Source organism: Phasianus colchicus, chromosome 8 (genome assembly GCF_987193195.1).
Source record: "Phasianus colchicus chromosome 8, bPhaCol1.hap1.1, whole genome shotgun sequence".
Lineage (NCBI taxonomy): Eukaryota > Metazoa > Chordata > Aves > Galliformes > Phasianidae > Phasianus > Phasianus colchicus.
The window spans coordinates 16,671,800-16,691,630 of NC_143443.1; the positions used below are offsets into that span (position 1 = coordinate 16,671,800).

General features: G+C 40.5%; 1 protein-coding gene across 2 annotated transcripts in view; it reads left to right on the forward strand.

The window, feature by feature from the left end:
* Positions 1 to 19,831, forward strand: part of LOC116235098 (uncharacterized) — a 114,871-nt gene that overhangs the window by 75,789 nt on the left and 19,251 nt on the right. For both annotated transcript variants that reach the window (XM_090145080.1, XM_090145077.1), the window contains one exon: positions 16,340 to 16,540. The gene's annotated coding sequence lies outside the window, so the exon portion shown is untranslated. The remainder of the gene's footprint in view (positions 1 to 16,339; positions 16,541 to 19,831) is intronic.

A 19,831-nucleotide genomic window follows, 5' to 3' on the forward strand; every position in this document is an offset into this window, starting at 1 on the left:
GCGCAGGGCAGGGGCTGTCCGAGGGGTTTGTGCAGTGCAGGGCGCTCCTCGCTCTTCCTCCCAAAGAGCAATGTTTGCCTACTTGTGGGTCCTGCTTCTGTATCCTGCCTAGTGCTGCTGACCGTGCTGCTGTTCCAAGGCAGCGTCTGGTACGTTAGTATTTCATTTTTACAAATTGTGCCACTGAAAGATTGTTTTCTCATGTAGCTGATACTTCTATGCTATAAAAAAGAAGCATTGAAGCAGTGTCTGTCCCAGATCCTTCTCATCCTTCTCCCATCCAGGGAGGCACAGGGAGGACAAGGGGAGGCTCAGCCTGCTCAAGGTTACCCATGGAGCTGCTGCCTCCTCAGCTGGAGGGCTGGACTGTGCTGGGTGTGCTGTGTGTATGCACAGATAGAAAATAGTGGCAATTGGTGCCCCTATTGACTCCTGTTTTTTTTTTATGCTTCTCTAGTTCAGTAACTGCATTTATTATCTTAAAATAAGGATAGTATTTTTAAAGGTAAATCTGTTTGATAAGGCTAATATCGTTTGATAATTCCATAAAAAATGGAGATATTTAGGCAGTCAAAACACAGTGACTGCTTTCTTTGCAGTGCGCTGGATTTCTGACAAACATAAACTCATACACACGAGCTCATGCCTAACCTGTCTTCAAGAAGAAAGAAATGGTACCCAATGCAGCATGCACACCTTAAAGACTGACCTGGAGTCAGGAGGGCTGCACTGTGTGTTGCATGTGCCCTTTCTGTTCAATGCACCGGCACTTCAGAGAATGCACATGGAAATGCCCTCCTGAGGAAGGTCGTGTGGTGAGCAGGTCTCTTCTTGTGTTCCCTGTTTGTAGGGGAGGGGAAATATTTGAGGTGGGAGGGAAAAGCACTCTGCAAACACTTTGCAAATGTGGAATTATGGAGCTGATGGCTTTTGTGGAGACTGAACCCAGGGGAAAAGACAGGAACATTGAACCTTCATGTGAGTTACATGTCCTGCTTGTAAGAACACGCTGTGTGTGTGTGTGCTGTGGTGCACACGTGTGCAGGCACTCTGCTCACTGATGGCAGCAGATGTTGGTCACAGCATGTGTTTATTCTGTTGTGTTGCTATATCCAGGGTGCCAATTATTTTATGATATTAATACAAAATGCCGTGTCTTAATGGTATCCTGCAGCAGAGAGCTACACTGGCTAATGATCTGTGCCTGTGTGTTTCACTGGTGCTTTTTCATTTTCCTGGTCCTTCGCTTCACTAAATGCCTCTTTGTTTGGCCACAGAACAGACCTGATGGAGACCAGAGCCATGCTGTTGATGTTTTTATTAGTTTTGTTTGAGCAAAGTCTGCAGTGTCTTAGTATCTCCTAAGATGAATGGTCATTGCGCTTTCTCTTTTTGCTGAGTCCTTTGCAGTGAGCCAGAGAGGTTCTGTTGGTCAGATCCTGAAGTCTTCAAACCCCTCCATAATCCCATTAACTTCTGTGGAGCTATATCTGAGAATGAGCATTATAGAATTAGGCTGTACAGTATGTGTTGTTTCCGGTGCAAGTGCTACGGCAGGATCAGCACTTTCATTGCTCGGTGTAATTCATGGCGTAGTAGAGCCTGCCCATGGGACTGTGGAAAATGCCTTTAAAAGCAGGCAAGAAGTTTTCAACAGAGAAGCCTTTTTTTGGTGAGAGTTTCTGCTTTGATTTATCCAGCGTTAGGAAATGCCCTGCCAGCAAGGATAATGGCCGGTGTGCTTTGCAAATTGTTTTTAATTCAGGCCTTTGAAGTTCTCTGGCACGGGTGGGTTGTTTTATTCATTGCCCTTATTGTGTAAAGGGATATGCTAGGGCTTTTACTTGATGCTCAAGATTTCTGAAGAGGGACCCTAACAAAAGGCTGGTTTTCAACAAAGTTAACTACTCAGAGCTTTCCTTTTCCTTGAGAGACTGGCACTTCATCTGTATGTCTAATAGGGACTTACCAACCTGACCTTCAGCTTCAGTGTGATCTCACCCTCTGTTCCTGTGCAGAATGAACTGTGATCATCTCCACGCAGGTGTTGGACCGAGCTGGTATTGGGAGAGGGTTCAGGATGTGATGATGCCATGTGTTCACACTCAGCTGAGACAGCGCTCACCCAAGCGTGGCAGCAAAGGCAGAGGTGCCACTGGAGATGCCTTTTGAAGAAGCTATCACACTGATGCCATGCATGCTTGCATTCCTCAGAACTCCACCATTGTTTTTGTGTAAGAGTTGGTCCATGTCAGGCTGCAGCCTGGGTAGCAGTGATGATCACACAGTGAGAGCTTTGCCAACCCAGTGCGGATTGGCCTAGCTCTCCCTGATGTGTATGGGTGCTGAGTGTTGCTATGTGCTGTCTCAGCAATAAATGTTTAAAAACTAGAAGGAATGGTACCTTTATATATGCCTTCTAATGGTCTCACTAAAATGACATGAAGCATAATTAAGTAATTTTGGATCCCTGTGTTACAGATGCCATGGAATGTATTTGTAAAAACAAATAGTATTTGATAAGGGTTATTAGACAGATGAACTGATTTTGTGGTGTTCTTCTCCAGTGAGACATTTCACGTCTGACGTTAGATGTACAAATGCCTGTATGTCAGTAAGAGTTGTCTTCTCATTCCCTCTTCCTTTATTTTTAACACCTATCCAATGTGTGCAATGTAAAACTGAAGGCTTGGACTTTATACCCATCCACAGTATGAGGAAACAATCTGGATTGTTATTTAAAGAATTTTAGTCCTGTATCCTGTGCACAGTGTCCCTAGCATTATATTGTAGTGCTAAATCTGTTTATCTAGAAACACCAGTATAGCAGGCAACTTTGCTACCATTTTACAGCTAAGGGAAATAAGATGTGGAGAGGTGATGCAATTTCTGCAAGAAATTTTGTATATCTACAAGAAACTGTCTTTTATATCCATTGTAATAATTTATTGATGTTTGCCCTCTTGATAAACAATACAAACTTTGAAGTGAGTAGCCTTATCTTAGAAAGCAAACTCTGGCTAAAATTACTCTTTGTTAGGATGACTGTTGAAGTAATTCCACTTCCTCTTATCCTGAGAACCAAGAGAAAATTACTCAGTGCCATAATGGCTGGGGATTTTCATTGCTTTCATCAAAAAACAAAAAACAAAAAAAAAAAACAGGAAACTCAGCAAGCATGCATGAAAGCGTAGTTTGCCTACAGGTCTGGTTTACAGCTATTCTGGTCTTTCAAAGAATCGATTATGTACATAGTATCAGTGAAATATGCCCTAAGACCCTGAGACTGTTGTGGTCTTGAATAAACACTGCAGTACTCGTTCACACGAACAGCAGTAGTTACCTTTTCCTAAAACCAAATGGATGCAGTTGGGATGAAGATGGCTGTGGAAAGGGAGACTCAACAGAACGCCAGTCTGCTTTGCTTTGTTCCTATGTCGGTATCGATCCTAGCATGTAAAGGTCAGAAGCAGCAGTTGTCACTAGGAGTTTTACCATTTCTGCACTTTTCAGAGCCTGCAACATCGCTGTTAGAGAAGTCTCCAGCGGTGCCCGAACAAGGAGGCCAAGCCAAGGCCCTTGCAGTCACATGCCCTTTGCAATCATAGCCATGGCTCTTCCAGGTCATGCAGGGCCAGATCGTCATGTGAGACCCAAGGAGAGGAAGAGGCCAGATTTAAGGACGGTCTGCTTGGAGTTTTGCCCAGCTGTGTCAACAGCAGTAGTGGCGTGAGAGGTAGCCTTAGTCCTTGCTCAGCTCAAGCTTGTGAATTAGAAAGGCTGAAAAACAGCTATAGAAGAGAAGCTGATCAGCTATAGAAGATGCTGGTCAGCATCTTAGCTGATGTGATATCAGATTGTAGCTGTCACTATCCTGAAAATACTGAGGTTAACTCATCTGAGAGTTTGCACAGTAGTTGTCATAGATGATAACGTACTCACTGAACTGTCCCAGTCTAGGAAAATTTGTAGTTATTGTCCTTACATCCCTGGTGTCATTTAAAGAAGGGGTAGAAGTAGATTGTGCCAGGTCTGTTCTGCTCAACAGGCAACTGTTTTCTACTCTTCCTGTTCCTTTTTGCAGCATGCTCTGAGTAATGAGGAAAATTACTTGCAAGCAGTTCTTCAAATAAGATGTCTTGCTGTGATTTGATTTGTAGCTCTCCTTTATAATTGTGTAGAATTTTATAGATTAAGTATTATTCTTAGGAATGGTTGCTTTTTAAAAAAAAAATGAGCGGCATTTATTTGCATGTAAACTGCCTGCTTTCCTTGTGGAAAGCCATTCTTGTGCTTTGGGGATGAGTCAGTCACAGAGCATGGGCTGTACTGAGGGAGCAGACAGTCATGCAACACAGAGCTCCACAGTCACTTGGTGGACAGTGAAATGTGGCTGGCAGTGTGTTGTTTAACTCCTCATTGAGGCTTGTATGGTCATCGTGAGGGGCAGCCCAGCCAGAGCTAGGAGCTGTACCATGTAGGCATTTCTCACAGGAGAAATCCTCTCAGAAATGTGTTTGGCACAAATCATCATCACAAAGAAATAAGGAAGGTATATGTCACATGCCAAGCCTGTCATTAAAAGCTGTGCGTGCCCCAGAGTTACAGCCTCAGAAAAAAAGTGACCAGGTGTTGTGGTTTCTTGTGATGCAGCGTGACACTCAGAGAGCTGGGAACAGCACTCTGATGGCACATTTTAATAGGTGTCCAGATACTTAGTTTTGTTTCTTCTCTTCAGAGGTTTGGCTGTGCTGTCAGTATAGATAGACTGAAAAGCTCTTGGGTTTATTAATTATTAAAAGCACCCTCTAAATATTTTACATCTTTTTATTTTTCATCTTTTTATCTTATCTATTGATACTTTTCCTCTGCTAAGACTTTACAACAGCAGAGGAAAAGCTGCTCACTATAAGTGCTAAGAACCTGTAGGGCTTCCTATAAAAGATTCAAAAAGAACAAAGATTGTGTAAATATTTGCTTCCTCTCTGGAACCTTGCTTCATTTTCCTCCTGTTCACTTTCCCTGCAGTACCATTCTGAGTCTTTTTGTTGGGTAAGTAACCAAGGAAACTATTTGGGGGGTGGTGGTTTTGTGTGTGTGTGGTTTTGTGGTTTTTTTAAAGAGATTTCTCTTGTACATTTGTATGTCCAGCAAATTTGTGCTCTCCTTAGAGAAGATGTTATATGAATAAACATAAATTTCTGTGGCAGAAGGTTTACTCCCTAAGAGATGAGACACACCAAGCAAGGCTGGCTTGGTGCTGCCAGGTGAGGGGAGACACACACAGTCATGAAGAATTCATTGGTTACCTCCCAGCTGCCCATACACCTGACTCTCCACATATCTGTGAAATAGGAGTCTCTACAGCCAATTATACAAATGTGTGAAAGCTTGTAGATTCATAGAACTCGAACCTGGAAATCACATTTCCTCAAGCCCAAAATACTTTGATCTGCTCACAAGGTGCACATCAACAAAATACAGCCTTTGCTCAGTGCTGTAATATCTGGATGATTCCAAGGCTTGCAGAAATTGTGCCGTGGTTTTCCTAAAAGTGGTGCTTAATTACACATATCATGGCAACATTGTAATTTAAACAATATATTATTGTAATTGTAAGGTGCTCTTGAACTCTTTTGCAGCAGGTTCTTCTTCGTTGCTTGGATTCAGGCAGCACTGGCACCAACCAGGACCAAAGTCCTGATCACAGCAGGCCTTGTGCAAACACGTCAGAGATGGCACTGACCTGTCACACTTCTGGTCTATGTGCATGAGAAGACTGGGGCAGGAGGGCTGAGAGAGGGGCCAGAGAGGCAATGGGGCACTGTGCTGCTAACATGGACTCCAAGGTGAGGGCATGGACGGTACCTCATGACTGCTGCCTTTCCCTGTTCGTGGCTTTGCAGTTAGGCTTTGGTCTGTGATCTGGCCCAGGTGGGCGATGTGTGTGTTCAGTGATTCCTTCTTGCCATGAAGAGGTGCGACAAAGCAAGCAGTAGGAAAAACCACAGGCTTTCTGCCCTTTCTTTCTTAGCTGTCTGTGTAGTTTTATGAGGGTTTCCCTGTGAAATGAAGACTTTCATAAATAACACACTAATCATTCAATCATGAGATATATAGAGAAACACATAGAGATATATTGAGATATATAGAAAAAATGGCTGAAAGTGCTCACAAGAAGGAATTAACAACTTCACCATAAGATGCAATCTGACTGTCTGTAAGACTGATACACGTGATAGAACAGATCTTCAAGCCTGAGTGTACTTGTCCTTTATTAACAATGAAGTTTTTGTTAGAAATGTTCTTAAAATATATATCATTTATAGCTTTGGCTTGCTAGGCAGTCTCTGGAAAACTGCTTTTAAAATAGCGTCAGTGTTTTAATCACAAGACTGTGCTTTTTTATTAAAAATTCTTTACGTGGAAAAATGAAAGAAAGACAACTCCGAAAGGCTGTTTTGTATTAGAGTTCCCAGGTCAACAAATGTCTTTGTATACCAAATGGATACAAATGGAGAAGAATGACTGGCAATGAGTCTTTTCTTTTATGATACTGAATGAGAGATCATTATACTTCTGTGATGCTGATCATGTTTTATTTCTAATTAGCTGAAAAATTTGGTGCATGTATCTTTACATCTTGGTGCAAAAACCAAACACTAAGAAATCTATGAGAAATGGTATATCAAGCAAATACATTTGCTGGAGATTCTTGGAGGGACAGAAGAGAATCCTGTTATTCAGCTCTGAAGGATGGAAAGTGGAATAGACTTAGCAGTCAGACTCTGCATAAAATCTTTCTGTTCAGTGCAGGAAATGAAGCAGGGGTGTTCCTTCTTGCTGCAGCTGGCTTTAACTCAGGGCACTCCTGCTGGTAAGTCTTTTTCCTCTATTTTCATATTTTGTGTCTGCCTCTGCTTTTGCTTAAAAGGAACCCTGATGTCTTGTTTTGCAATCAGACTGCTGGCAGAAGTAGCAGCACCTCAGCATCGCCACTGGACTCCTCCATCTCCTGCCATCTCCTCTCGTGGAGACAGGGTTATTACATTACGTTCTCTGTGGCTATTTGTAAGGTTGGGAGGGATAACCACCAGCTATTTTGTGAGACACCGATAAAGAGAACAACAACCCTCTGCCATCTCACAGCCTTCACTTTTGTTCTTTCTTGCTGTCTTGCTTTGTCTCTTACTGGAACAAACAAGCTATGAGAGCACTCAAATTTGCATATTTGTGCTCACTGAAAACCATGGTGTCAGGCATGCGCTCATTGTGTTGGCCCAAACAAACGTTCTGCTGCTGATAGTGTACTCAGTAGAGCTCAGACACTGTGAGCTGTGGTATGTTGTGACTCATACTTCATCAGGCTCTTTTAGCTGCATTCCAGCCTCAGGTTCTTGTTGCCAGCGCAAGAGACCCAAGATCTTGATCCAAACTTACTGGGGTTGATGGAAACAATCTCGTTGGCTTCATCCAGGGAGACTTTGGGCTGAGTTGTCAGAACAGGATGTTAAATAAATTCCCCTTTTGGTTTTTAAACTGAAATAAGTCTGCCTGGAATTGATAGGGAGTGTGAGAGAATTTGGAAATGCTGCAGTGGCACTTTAGTTGTTTGTTACTTTTGCAGCAGTGCTGCAGGCTCTGGGAGTGGAAGCCCCTGACTGCCATCCCACAGTCAGCACGATGTGCAGCAGAATGTCCTGCCCAATAGCAGGCTGCTCACCCCCACTGCTGCCGAGTGTCCCAGATGCAGACGTTCTGGCTATTTTTGGCCAATTTTATCCTGCTTTCTTCTTAGGTGAAATATGGAGTGTTTTTGTTTTGTTGATTCATTTTTAAAAAGTTAATAATCATCTGACTTACGAAGCCTGGCTTGTGGTTCAGCCATAAGAAATACTAATTCACGACATGGCTTTCTTCTCTTAGAAAAGATGATAAGCTATCAGAGAAGAGAGATGATGGATGTTTCTAGTATACTTCCTTTTATTTTACAGTAGGACTAAAATTTAATGACAAATAATTTCCTGTGTATCATAGCTTTTAGTTCTCTGCCAGTGTTTGCCAGTACTGTAGCAATTCCATCTTTGTTAGAAGGCAGAAAAAGTCTGTAGGAACTTCAGGAGATTATAGGCTTTAAATGTGCTTTAGTATGTTCCCAGTTACACGAGCTAAAGCAAAATAACTGGTAGTGGACAGTGGCTCATGCCTCAGCAGTTGGATTCTGAGTTATACACACACAAGTTGATTCAGGGGAATTTTTACAAGTGAAATCTAGCAGTTGAACTGGAAAATAATAATACTAATTTTATATAGACTCATGACCTTCCGGAATGTCATGCCACCTCTCTGGCATGTCAGCTAAGACAAGAACTGAGTCACCTGGCAACAGAAGTCTTTTGTGAATTCTGAGGTGTGAGTACAAGGACACAGCAGATCCTGCTAGAAGTGAATGACAGAAATCCTGCCTTCGTGAGCTGCTGGCTGCTACAGACCTCCTTACAGTAGGAAACTCATTGTTGCTGAGCCAGTTACTGGTTGACAGTTAGCTGCTCAAGCAAAGCTTAATGCTCTGGAAAGTCTGCTTGACTTGGCATCTTGACAAACCATGGTCTGTCCTTGCATTAATTCAGAATTAATTCTGTTTCTAATGGCTTTGTAAACTAAGGTCAGATCTCAGAATGGAATTCATTTTGTATTAGGGAAGGCTCCCACTGGAATGAAGACCATTTTACTTGACTGAAGAACCTTGGGATTATTGCCTTTCATTATCAAGGCTCTATCAGAAGCAAGCCACTCTTACGTTATCACCTCTTGTCATCACGTAGGTGCAGACAGAATGATAGAATTCACCTCCTGTAAGCTGTTGACTTACAGGATAGATGCAGGGGAAAGCATTCACTGGCAAGCCTCACTGAGCATGTCTCAGCACCCATTCTTGCCTCCCCAAGATGCTACGCCCACATTCTAGTTACACGTGCTTTGGAACAGGGCTCCGTGAAGCACCTGTCATGCCTCTTGATGTGGTGTCGTTAATAGGGGAGGTTTCTATTTCCAGCTCTGTTACTGATATAGAGCAGGGTGACGGGTAAATTACACAACATTCTTCTATGCTTCCACTTTCCCATCTATGATACGGCTTCAGAAATTTTGCCCGCCACTCAACATTGTGTTCTGCTGTACAGTAAGAACATCATTTTTTTGTGTGCTGTAGGGTGTTTTTCTGGTCAAGAGGGGGATGTTTTGTCCACATTTAATATTTGAATATATATGAAAACGTAAATGATATGGGAAGCAGTGTCAATGGCTCAGTGTGAGGCAGTCTGCTAGGTGCGTGTTGATTGTGGTAACATCCAGGGCAGGCAGTTGGTGGACCTGTAAGAGTGAATGTGAGAAAGAGATCTGCCTATACCTGGCACTCTGCAATTGTATAGAGGCGTTAACTCAGATGATATCCCCTTGCTTGGCTATAATGTAGAGGAGGCACAATTCCAAGCATCTGCTGTAACCTACTCCAGAAGCATTTGGATTCCCTGGAGTGAGTACAGGAATTTCTGCTTGTGGACTGTGGGAGTGATTTCTGAGTAATCATGAACGGAAAATGCAGTGGACGTGTGAGACACTATCTCTGAAAACATTCATTGCTGTAGTTGTTTTAATGGTCTTTACTACCATAAGCTTCTGGTCTAAATATTGAGGCTTTTTATATTTTGTTTAGTTTGGTCACTATTTTTTGTGAGTCCAGAAGTCATGAGATTTTTCAGAAGTCATGTGTGCTATCTTTCATTTCTGCTTTGCTTTCCGCTCCATGAAATGTTGAGATAAGCACTTTCATAGCCACTGAGTGGTTGCAAACCATATCTTCCTGTAAAAAGCTATCTTTTCCCACTGAGAACTTCTGTTTCTTTAAGCCATTCTGGATGCATGCTATGTGGTATTCCACCAGCAGGTATTCCTGCAGACTTGATGTGCTGTGTTGTAAATTCAGCTCAGTACAGTGCTGATGCCTGAGGTATTTGGAGCCTAATACGAATCCAGATCTGAATCTGAGAAAAATGGCTTTAGTCCTGTTCAACAGAGAACTCATGCAAAAAAGTGTCTTGGTGTGGCCTAGAGGACAGTCATTCATGCTCCTGGAACAGGTAATAGTGCAGGGGCTGAGCGGCAGATACATGGTGAAATAGAGGGACATCCATTCAGTCCATTGGATAACCTAGATGTCAAAAAGACTAAAATAGCAGATTGTCACTTTCCCCAAGTTAATTCCTACCCCCGAACACTCACCTTATTTGCCACATAAATAAGTTAAATTAACAGTCCCAGTCATCCCAAAGTCCATGGTGGTTGCCAAAGCAGAGCTGGTATTTCCTGAATTTCAGCATTGTAGCCATGGGGATACTGATTTCACTCTGTTTGCACGCAGTATTCACATCCTTGTGTGTGAATTACATGCTTGAACCCTTCCAATGTACTAATACAATTTTACATAATTTTTATTAGTATTATTCTACTATGAGGTGACCAGCCCCTAGTCTAGGCTTAAAGAGTATTTGTCCCTCTCTTTTTTCTTTCTTCAGTCAGTTCAAGCAGGACAGGGGCAGATTTAACTGTTTTTTGTTGTGCCAGCTGCTCATGTGGCATATAATGCAGGTTTGGGTTTATGCTGAGAGAAGGGCTGTATTCAAAGCTCACTGTGAATACTGGAGTAAGATGGGTAGTCTTCCTACTAGAAAATTACCAGTATTCCAACCAGAGCACATGACAGTCTGTCCTCTAAGAGATCACTCTGTGGACTGAACAGTGGCACTGTAGGCTTCTCTGAAGGATGAGTTATCCCAACTCAATTTACTATGCAAGGAATTTGCATAACAAGTCTTCAGTTAACTTTTAGATGTCCAAATTAGGAAAGCTGGCACCACTCAAGCAAAGGAGCTCAAGGAAATAGAAAACAAATAGCCTGAGGAACAAGAAACTGAGGGTGCACAAAACTGCTGTCTGCTGGTATCTCATGCAGCAACTGTTTTGTTTCCTTAATCTAAACAAAGAAATAAGTTATAAAAAAAACTGTCTAGTACTTCAATGATTTTCATCTAAAGTAATTTAGTCCATTATGCAAATCTTATGATAATTTCCTTTTCCTGCCACTTTAATATTTTATAAGATAATGTAATTTTGAATCTAAAAATTTTGTTTATGATACATGTGCAAAGCAGCTAACTGCCTGCTAGATGGTTGTCCTTGAGCAGAGGGGTTTTCTTTCTGTACCCCCTCCCCCTATATGCAAAGTGGATGAACTAAATGAACAAAATTTTAATGTCTTTTAGAAGACTTTTGCAAGCTATCGTTAAGTAGTCTACAGAGGATAAAAAGTACATTTGTGATATTTTTGTGTTTTTACCTTTTTTTCCTGCTCTACGTGGAAAAAAAAAGGCTGAAAGGTCCCTATTTTTTGCTGCCTCTATTTTTCTTCTAAATGAGAAAAAGCATGTCTTGTTTTTTCTATTATTTATTTGCTTCTGCCAGAATGTATGATCATAACTGATTATCAGGTAGAATTATCTCGAGGTTACTGAGAGAACAAAAAATGACTAACTTTCCAGGGAAGAGGTGTTTTTTATTCAGCTTGCTTAAAAGTTTAAAACAAACAAACAAGAAACCCAAGCATTCAAACACATGGAAAAATACTGGGGAGAAAAGTTATTTTCCAAACAGTAAGAGCTTGCTCACGTTGATGGTTTAAAGAGTCTAAATCTAAGACCTCTAAGGAAACTGCAGAGCTCAAAAAGGAGACAAGTGACATTTTTAAATGAAGAGGACAGGCAGCAAAAGAAGTCCCAAACACCTCTCTTCTATGTTAAATACTTTGCAGACCTTTAGGAATTTTTCTTTAGGAAAAAAGAGGACACAGAACTTGAAAGGTCAACTTTTATGTATTTTGCTGTGGAAGTCAATGTTAAGTAAATTAAACCATTAAGCAAGATATTATTTATGTCAGTAAATATTAACTAAATATGTTGAACAAGTCTTTTTGTTTGAAGTTAGCCAGGCTGCCACTGCTTGCTCTAAGTGGAAAAAAACCTGAGTTGCAACTTTTTTTGTCCTTCAAGAGTCACATGGACAGCTTTGCAATTTCTGGGCCGTTGAAAATGAAGGAATTTGGAGAATAGCCGTTTTTTGTTGTTGTTGTTTTTTTCCCCTTCTTTTTTTTTTTTTTTTTTTTTCCCCTGCTGTTGATTGTTTGTAATTACTCTGGCATCGGGGAACAATTCCATTTCTTGGTGTGTGAGGGTTTTGTTTTTCATTTTAACAGCTCTTAGTGAACGGCAGAGGCTTGTTGTGTTAAAGCTGACTTGGATAAAGGGCCAGTGCTCTGTTAGAGTGATGGAGAGCTGTGCTAAGGTGGGAGGAAAGGGCTGGGCAGCTGCAGAGCCTGGCTGGTAGTAGGGCACAGGGCTGTATTCCCTGCCTAGGAAACAAGTCATAAAGTTGTACCCTGTCCTTTGGTTCCAGACAGAAAACAAACTCTAGACTCCTGCTTCCCTCTTTATGTATCTTGTTAATGCTGTGAATGTGCCTCTTCTGGGTAATGTTTTTAAATTGCCTCAAAGTAGATAACCAATTTAATTGATTTGGCTCCCTGAAAAGCTTAGGGGAGGTAGGAAAACATTAGATTTTTTTTTTTTCTTAGGCTTGCAGATATATAGATTAAGTTTCTATGTCCTCTGCTGCCTTGGGACTAACTATTGGAGAATGGTCTCCATCTCTGAAGTTTGGGATTGGTGCTTTGGGAGCGAGAGGGTACATTTGCCATCCTCACTGAGGAACTGCAAATGCGATGTGCTGTGTGGCCAGTGAAGCCACAGGTAAAGTGCTCGTTGTTTCCGTAGCTGAACATATGTTAAGCAGTGTTTCTGCACTGGGGTGCTCTTTGTGCAAGCTATTACTTTATAAATACCATGGAGAATATGTCTTAGTGCTTCACTGTGAAGAGAGAGAGCAACCACAGGAAGGGGACATTGAGAAGAATGCAAAATGCAGGAGGAGAATCTGAGTTTCTTTGAGTCTTTATGAAACTGGTTCATGTTAGACTCAGGCTTAGAGTTTTGACCTGGATTTGAGCAAACTCCTATCACAAGAGCTTCTCATGTAGTAGTATCAATATGGACTGTTACTAACACTGGACAAGCAAGGCGTGAGTCTGAATTTCCTCTTCATCTGAGTTTGAATTGGAGGTATCTGGAATAGTTAGGTGCAGATTTTCATCCTTGTAATGCTGCTGTGAAAGTACATGTTCTGTGAGACATGGGTGTCCCAGTGCATCAGTCAGTCCTTTTGGCTTTAAGGACATCATCATCATCATGAGTCTGTAGTGGTCACTGATGAGTGTTTTCCTGGAAGGTACAGGGCTGTGCATTTTCTCTGAGGGAAAATGCTTCCAGTTATTTTTAGCTCCTGCTTCAAGGAAATTAATATAGAAATTAAATGTTCTTTCATTTTCTGAGCCATTTCAAGACCAGTAAAGCCCTCTCCTCACATCCAGACAGAATTCACGTTATGCTCATTGAATTTGCAAAAGAGCAGTGTCAGGTGAGGCTGCATGAGGCTCTTGTGAAATGTCTGTGTGAAACAAGGAATACAGAGAGGTGCAGTTGCAGTGATTTCATTCCAGTTGTAGTGCTGCTGTAATTGTAACTGTAGTCTGTAATTAAGGTAATATGGAGCACATGTGCAATTTTTCATTAAAAATGCATGATTATATTTAAAGTCTCAGGTGACATAAGCCAATATAGCCACTGACTTCTTCGACAGAGGCAAAGATGCCAATGTAATCCAGAAGACCTTTACTTGATTTGCTGAGCCTGATTTATTTCACTCTTACTTCTCTTTCTTATTGATCAATCTACTAGAATGTAAATTCAGTGTATTATTTATATATTGACGTATTTCTAGTTGGAACCCTTGGCATTGGTCTTTGTATTTCCCATCCTGAGCAGCATCTTGTTGAGAAACAAAGGGCTCAGTGGCAGTAAAAAATTGTTCAATGATGATGGAAATTATCCACACAAATTCTTTCTGTATCTGGCTCTCTTTAGAGCTGATCCCTTAAAACTGCATCTGTGTAATGTGGGTGCTCTCACTATCTTTCCTCTTCTTTCACCAGTGGGACCTGAATTAGCATCCCTCATCTGAGCATCCTTGAAAATTGTTTACATGTGGTATTTCAAAGCTGATCAAGATTGGATGGCTCAGGCTCAGATGGTCAGATCTAAATTAGTGTATTTGTTATTGATGTTCTTCGGGCATTTAAAATGATTTAGTAAGTACTTCAGATGATTAAGTAGGGTATTTTTTCCTTTCCCAACCCCCCCTCTTAACTTCCTTGAAAAAGGAAAAGTGAAGAGGTTCTTTAATGCTAGTACTGAGGTTCCTCCTGGAGGATTATTTTTCCTCTGCAGTGCATCAGAGGAAATTTTTTGAAGAAAGCATCAGAACGTGATTTCAAATTCTACAATTTGAAGCCTGGAATCATTTGTGCCACATAAATCTTAATTGAGAACTCATGATTGTAACTCTTGTTACTCTAGTGAGCTGTAATTCCAATCCAAGCATCAAGTCCTGCTTTGAATGTCTGTTGTAAAGTGTAAAAATCAAAAATCATCCATTGAAGTTCTCTAATAAAAATAAAAATGTTTGTCAAACCCAGCTATTCAGGATCAGTGATTGCAATTGCTGTCTCCAGACAATCTGCAAGAAGTTTATCCTCTCAAGTATTATTTTTGTGTTTTCTTGACCTCTGACTTAGAGAAAACTCTCTGCCTCTTTGCTGATATGAATATACTTGTGTGTGTTTGCTGCTATTCTGCATTTTTATCTGAGGTAATAGTTAGCAACAATTGCTTGCTATGTTTTGCTGTTGTCCAGGCTAAACATAAGAATCTCCTCTTGCACCTCAGCATGCGTTGTGCTGTTTTCTCTGCCGTGTATTTCATAGGTAGCAGTAGGGAAAGCATGGGGCTGGTGCTTAGAGTGAGGGGCTCTGGATCCTTATGTTCTTCTATCATGTTAGGCAAACTCCTTCATTCCTGTGCCTCCCAATCCGTGAACAGAAGGTGGTGTGGCAGGCAGGTGTTGCAGGCTGTGCTGAGTATTCGTGTCAAATCATCCTGATTGCGGCCTGTACAGCCCTGCGCAGCTCGCCTGGGAAGTCTGATTTTCAGGCGTTCAATAAAAACTGTGAAACAGGGCTGAGAGATGCAAACATTTACAGTCCATTATTATGTGCTGTCTTGCTGATCAGTTGTTTTCTTTTGTTTTCCTCCTCTGCTCCCAGATAAAATGGGAATTGCTCTGTGCAGTGCTGCAGGAAGTTACAAGGTTTAGTTACTCATGCCTTGAATGCATACAAATTTATAGAGGATTTTTGTGTCTAAATGCAAATCCTACCTCCCTGCAGATGTTTTGAAAAGAATCTGTCTGCATCTGAGTCAAGTACCTTGAGAGCTAATTCCAAGTATTGTTCAAAGTTCTTTGCAGCAGTGGTGGGAGGACAGAAGTCACCAGTGAAGCAGCTTGCAGAGTGGGAAGGGCAAAGCTTTTATGCTTTTTCAAATGAGCAGGGCCTTTGCTTTGATCCATGCTGCTGCTGCTTGGTGAAATCTAAAGCAAAATGAGGAAGTGTTTGTCATGAAAGATAGATTTATAAAACTGTTGCAATCAATACATTTCCTTTTTAAGTAGAAACAATATAAAGAGTTTAATTCAGTACAGTACATATCTAAGTTTTGTTGCTCAGACTGTATAAAACTAGTCTGCTCTGCTCGACATTTGCCTTAAACTGTTTATGTTACCTAAAATGTCATTCCAGATGAGAGTTTGGCTTAGGACTGCTGTGAAAGCCATTTTATTCCATGTATGGACCTGGCCTCTCGGAGCTATTTTAGTGGGTAGCTAGGAAATGTTTTTCAGTGAGCCATAATTTCATTTGTGTTTATGTGCATTGGCTGGTCTGATGAGGGAACTACATTGTTCTGCAGTTCTGCTCTGCTGTGTTTCAGGGAAGAGACAGGAATTTTCAGTTGCATACTGGAACTGTGTATTTTTAAACACTTCATTTAAGAACATGTCTCGAAATCACTGCGTTTTCAGTTTAGCTACTGGGGAATGAAGCCGTTATGTGTCTAGAAGAGGCTTTATTTAAAAAAGTAAAAAAAAAAAAAAAAAAAAAAAAGCTCATAGACCCTGTTGGTGTTCATCGACACTGACTTTAACAGAACCAGACTGGTTTTAAACCATTACTTGTACAGGTTCCAGCATACATAAACTCATTCATTTCTCTTGCTAGCACGCTGTGATAGATGGGTGAAGAATGTCTGCTGGATCAACAGTGGAATCAAAAGTCTTGTTTTAAGCTGCTGGGACTCTACTGTGGCACTTCTGTGGAAGCACAGTGTGAGGATATAATGTAGATATGTGCTGCTCAAGCAGTATCAGCAGTGTGTTTGCTCACAGGACAGCTTCCAATCGGCTGAATCCCTGAAGAGTGGTAAGAGAAGATTGGTTGACTGTAGTTCTAATTTGGTATTGCACCGTGCTGAAGAAATCATTCTGAGTCCTTTTATGTTTGAGGCACACTTGGTGCTTTTTCAGAATGTTCACTGATAATAATTGGTATGATGTGATCTTCTGCCTTGGAGGAAATGTTATTAAAATTGTGTACATGTACAACGTTATATATAATTGTGCCATTCTATTGTAGTGGCCTAGTTTTCTTCATATATATTCTAGTAAGTTCTTCATTCCTTCTCCAGGAGATTTACCTCTGGAATTAAAGGCCAAGTTGTACGTCTGACAAGCTGTGCAGCCATTGCATTTAGACTACCAACTACTGTCATCTGTTGTTGCAGTCTTTATACTTTAAGTGACCTGGAGTCACATTTTCAATGGTATTTATTTGCTTAAGAGTCATTAGACTCTAAATGGGATTTCAGAATAGCCTAAGTAAATTAGACTCCTAATTCACAATGCAGATCTGATTAGGAGGCTTCATGTATCTGTAGGTGCCTAAATACCTTTGGATAGCTGCCTGCTGGATGCTAGGAACTAGCCTAAAGGCACTATGGTCTTCCCTAAAGGTCGTTAAACAAGTCAGAGCTCAGTAGTTTTTGATGGATTTTGAAATTAGTAGTGTTTATTTAGATCACTGAAGAAGGTATGAAAGGCTCAGGGTTTTATTATTGATCTCTGTATTCTAGGGTGCTGTGAGTAGCTAGCTTGAGTGAGCTCACACTGTAGGGCTGGGCAAAAGTGGATGTGGGGCTGATAGGATACGCATGTAGCCTGTGCCCATTCAGCATCAGCTTGTCTATGATTTGGAGTCATGTCATGCTTCTTCCTATAGATATGTATAAAGTCCTTGAACAGTTGTTAGCAACTATTGGAGAAATCCTTGGACTTCATTATCTCCTCAGAATATTGCCTTTCCTTGGAGTGCTTTTATTCAACTTCAAGTTCTTGCAAATGTAAGTTTGTCTTTCAGGTACGTGGTCAATAGACTGTTGGGAGTTTCTGTTTATTTCCAAAGAAATTTCTTGAAGATATTTTAAATTTATCCATTAAGCCTAGTACTTATCCTGATCTTTCTCCTGGTGAAAAATAAAAAATAAAAAAAAATCAAAAATGTAAGAGGTTGTGGGATTAGCCCTCCAAATACTGAACAGGTCTTCAAAAATTCAGTTGTGTAGCTGTTGGACTTTTAGATATTTGCACTTAATATGCTCATTATCAAATTCATGTGTCTCAGAGCAATATTACTAAGAGGCAGTTAGGAAGGTTCTTGAACAAGAGAGAAGATTGTCCTCAAACATGAGACTACACTCAGCTAAGCTGTAAGTTGATCCAGCTCACCTATAATTCAGTTTGATGTTGTACCCACTTATGTCAGTATTGAAACTCATGTGTATTATGTGGGTTGAGAATCTTATCACCTACTTGGAATATCACTTTGGGTGTTTGGATGTTGAACTGCTATTTAGTTTATGTGCAACATAAGCATGCTATTATTGCTTTCCATTGCTGGTATGGAGGTTTAGGTACTCAGAAGTGCTCACTGCTGTCTTAAATTGCAAAGTAGTCACAACGCCAAAGTTAGGCACATGTAGAGGGCAGTCTGAACAATACTATTTGTCTCAAAGCTGCTGAACAAGTTTGAGAAACACTGATCCCTCTGAGATATGCATATGCCCATTTAACAAGGTTGTTCAAGGTGAGCAGGGAATTCCAAAAGAATATTGGAGTGGCCTGTCTGTATTTTCTTATGTTTTCTAGCATCACTGCATGGCTGTGTTTATTCATTCTCTGTTGAGAATTCTCTGGAGATGAATGTAAAGCTATCAGTCATGAACACTGTGGAGAGGTATTTTCCTTTCATATTATTAAATGTCAGATACTTGATTTTCCTTTGCAACTCTTGGCAATTATTTCATTGTCAAAGACACCTTGAATTCACTGAATACTGAATCATTGTCATTAAAAGGGATGAGGATAGAGAAGCCAGTGTAATCTTTACTCAGGTACAACAGTATCATTTTAAAATAACACTCAGTAGTAAATGATGGCTCTATAGAGCCCAGAGCTAGACCACATACGGAGCGTTGTGTATTAGCTGCTTCCTCTGAACTGTTGGACAAAATCTTTATAACCCGAAGCAGCAGAGATTCATGCTTTCAAGTGCAGCGTTCCAGCTTTGGTGCTTATATGGCTAATGTTCTGAGGGCATTTTTCTGTTTGGTAAAAGATATAAGTAGCAAAATACCAACAAAAAGTTGTTAGTATAAGGACAGTGATATTGAAAGAAATACACTGTGCCTCAAGTGTCAGCCTCAATCTCCTATTCCAACTATTGTGTTTCAAAAACTAACTTTGAAAAGTCAGGACAAATTTCCTTCTTTCTTTGACTGGTAATTTCACAAATGCTGAAAGGTGTGAAATTGCTAATAACACTTGTGTTCCCAAATACCTCGGGCCTCCCTGAATATCTGGAGTTGAAAATGTCAATAACGTTCTTCTGAGAATATAGCTTATGGAGAGAACAAAACACCTGTTTTTGAATTTTGAACAGTGGCTTGCAAAAGTCTGTAAATAGAGTTGGGAAAATATTATTTTATTCATAGTTAAAATGGCATGCTGCTGTCATTTGAAAATACTTATTCTGTAATAAGCTGTTGAGTGGAAATCCATTAATATGCCTCTAAAGTTTTCCACTGCAGGTTCTTGAAGGTGTCTGCCTCTTTTGCCTCTTTTTCTTTTCTTTTTTTTTTTTTCCTATGATAAATAGTCTTTGTTTGTGCTGGCTTGAATACCAACTACAGTTTGTTAGTGAATATTTAATTGCCATTAATGCAGAGACTCTTGTTACATAAGAAAATATATTGTTCAAGAAAAGCTTTAGACCCCACCTTATCCTGGAAATGGGGTTCTGAATATTTATTTTAAGTCCATTTTTGGAAAGTTTGTTAGTTTATTCTAGTTTAAGTTACCTTTAAAATGGCTTGATGTGAAAGCTCCACTTTTTACTGTGGTTTTCTTGTGGCCATTATCGGGCAAAGTGCTGCTTGATTACTGAGCATGCTAAAAGAAGAAAGATCAAAATAGTGAAAAGGGTTGTAATGTTTGATTCTTAGAATGGCAGTCTTAAAGGCTGTACATATTAAGTGTTTGTAAGGTGTTTAAAATTGATAATTGTTTCTCATCTGATAACACAAGCAATGAAAAACTAATTTCAGCTTTCATTACTGTGTAGGGACACATGGAAACAGGAAAAGAACCAAATATTAGA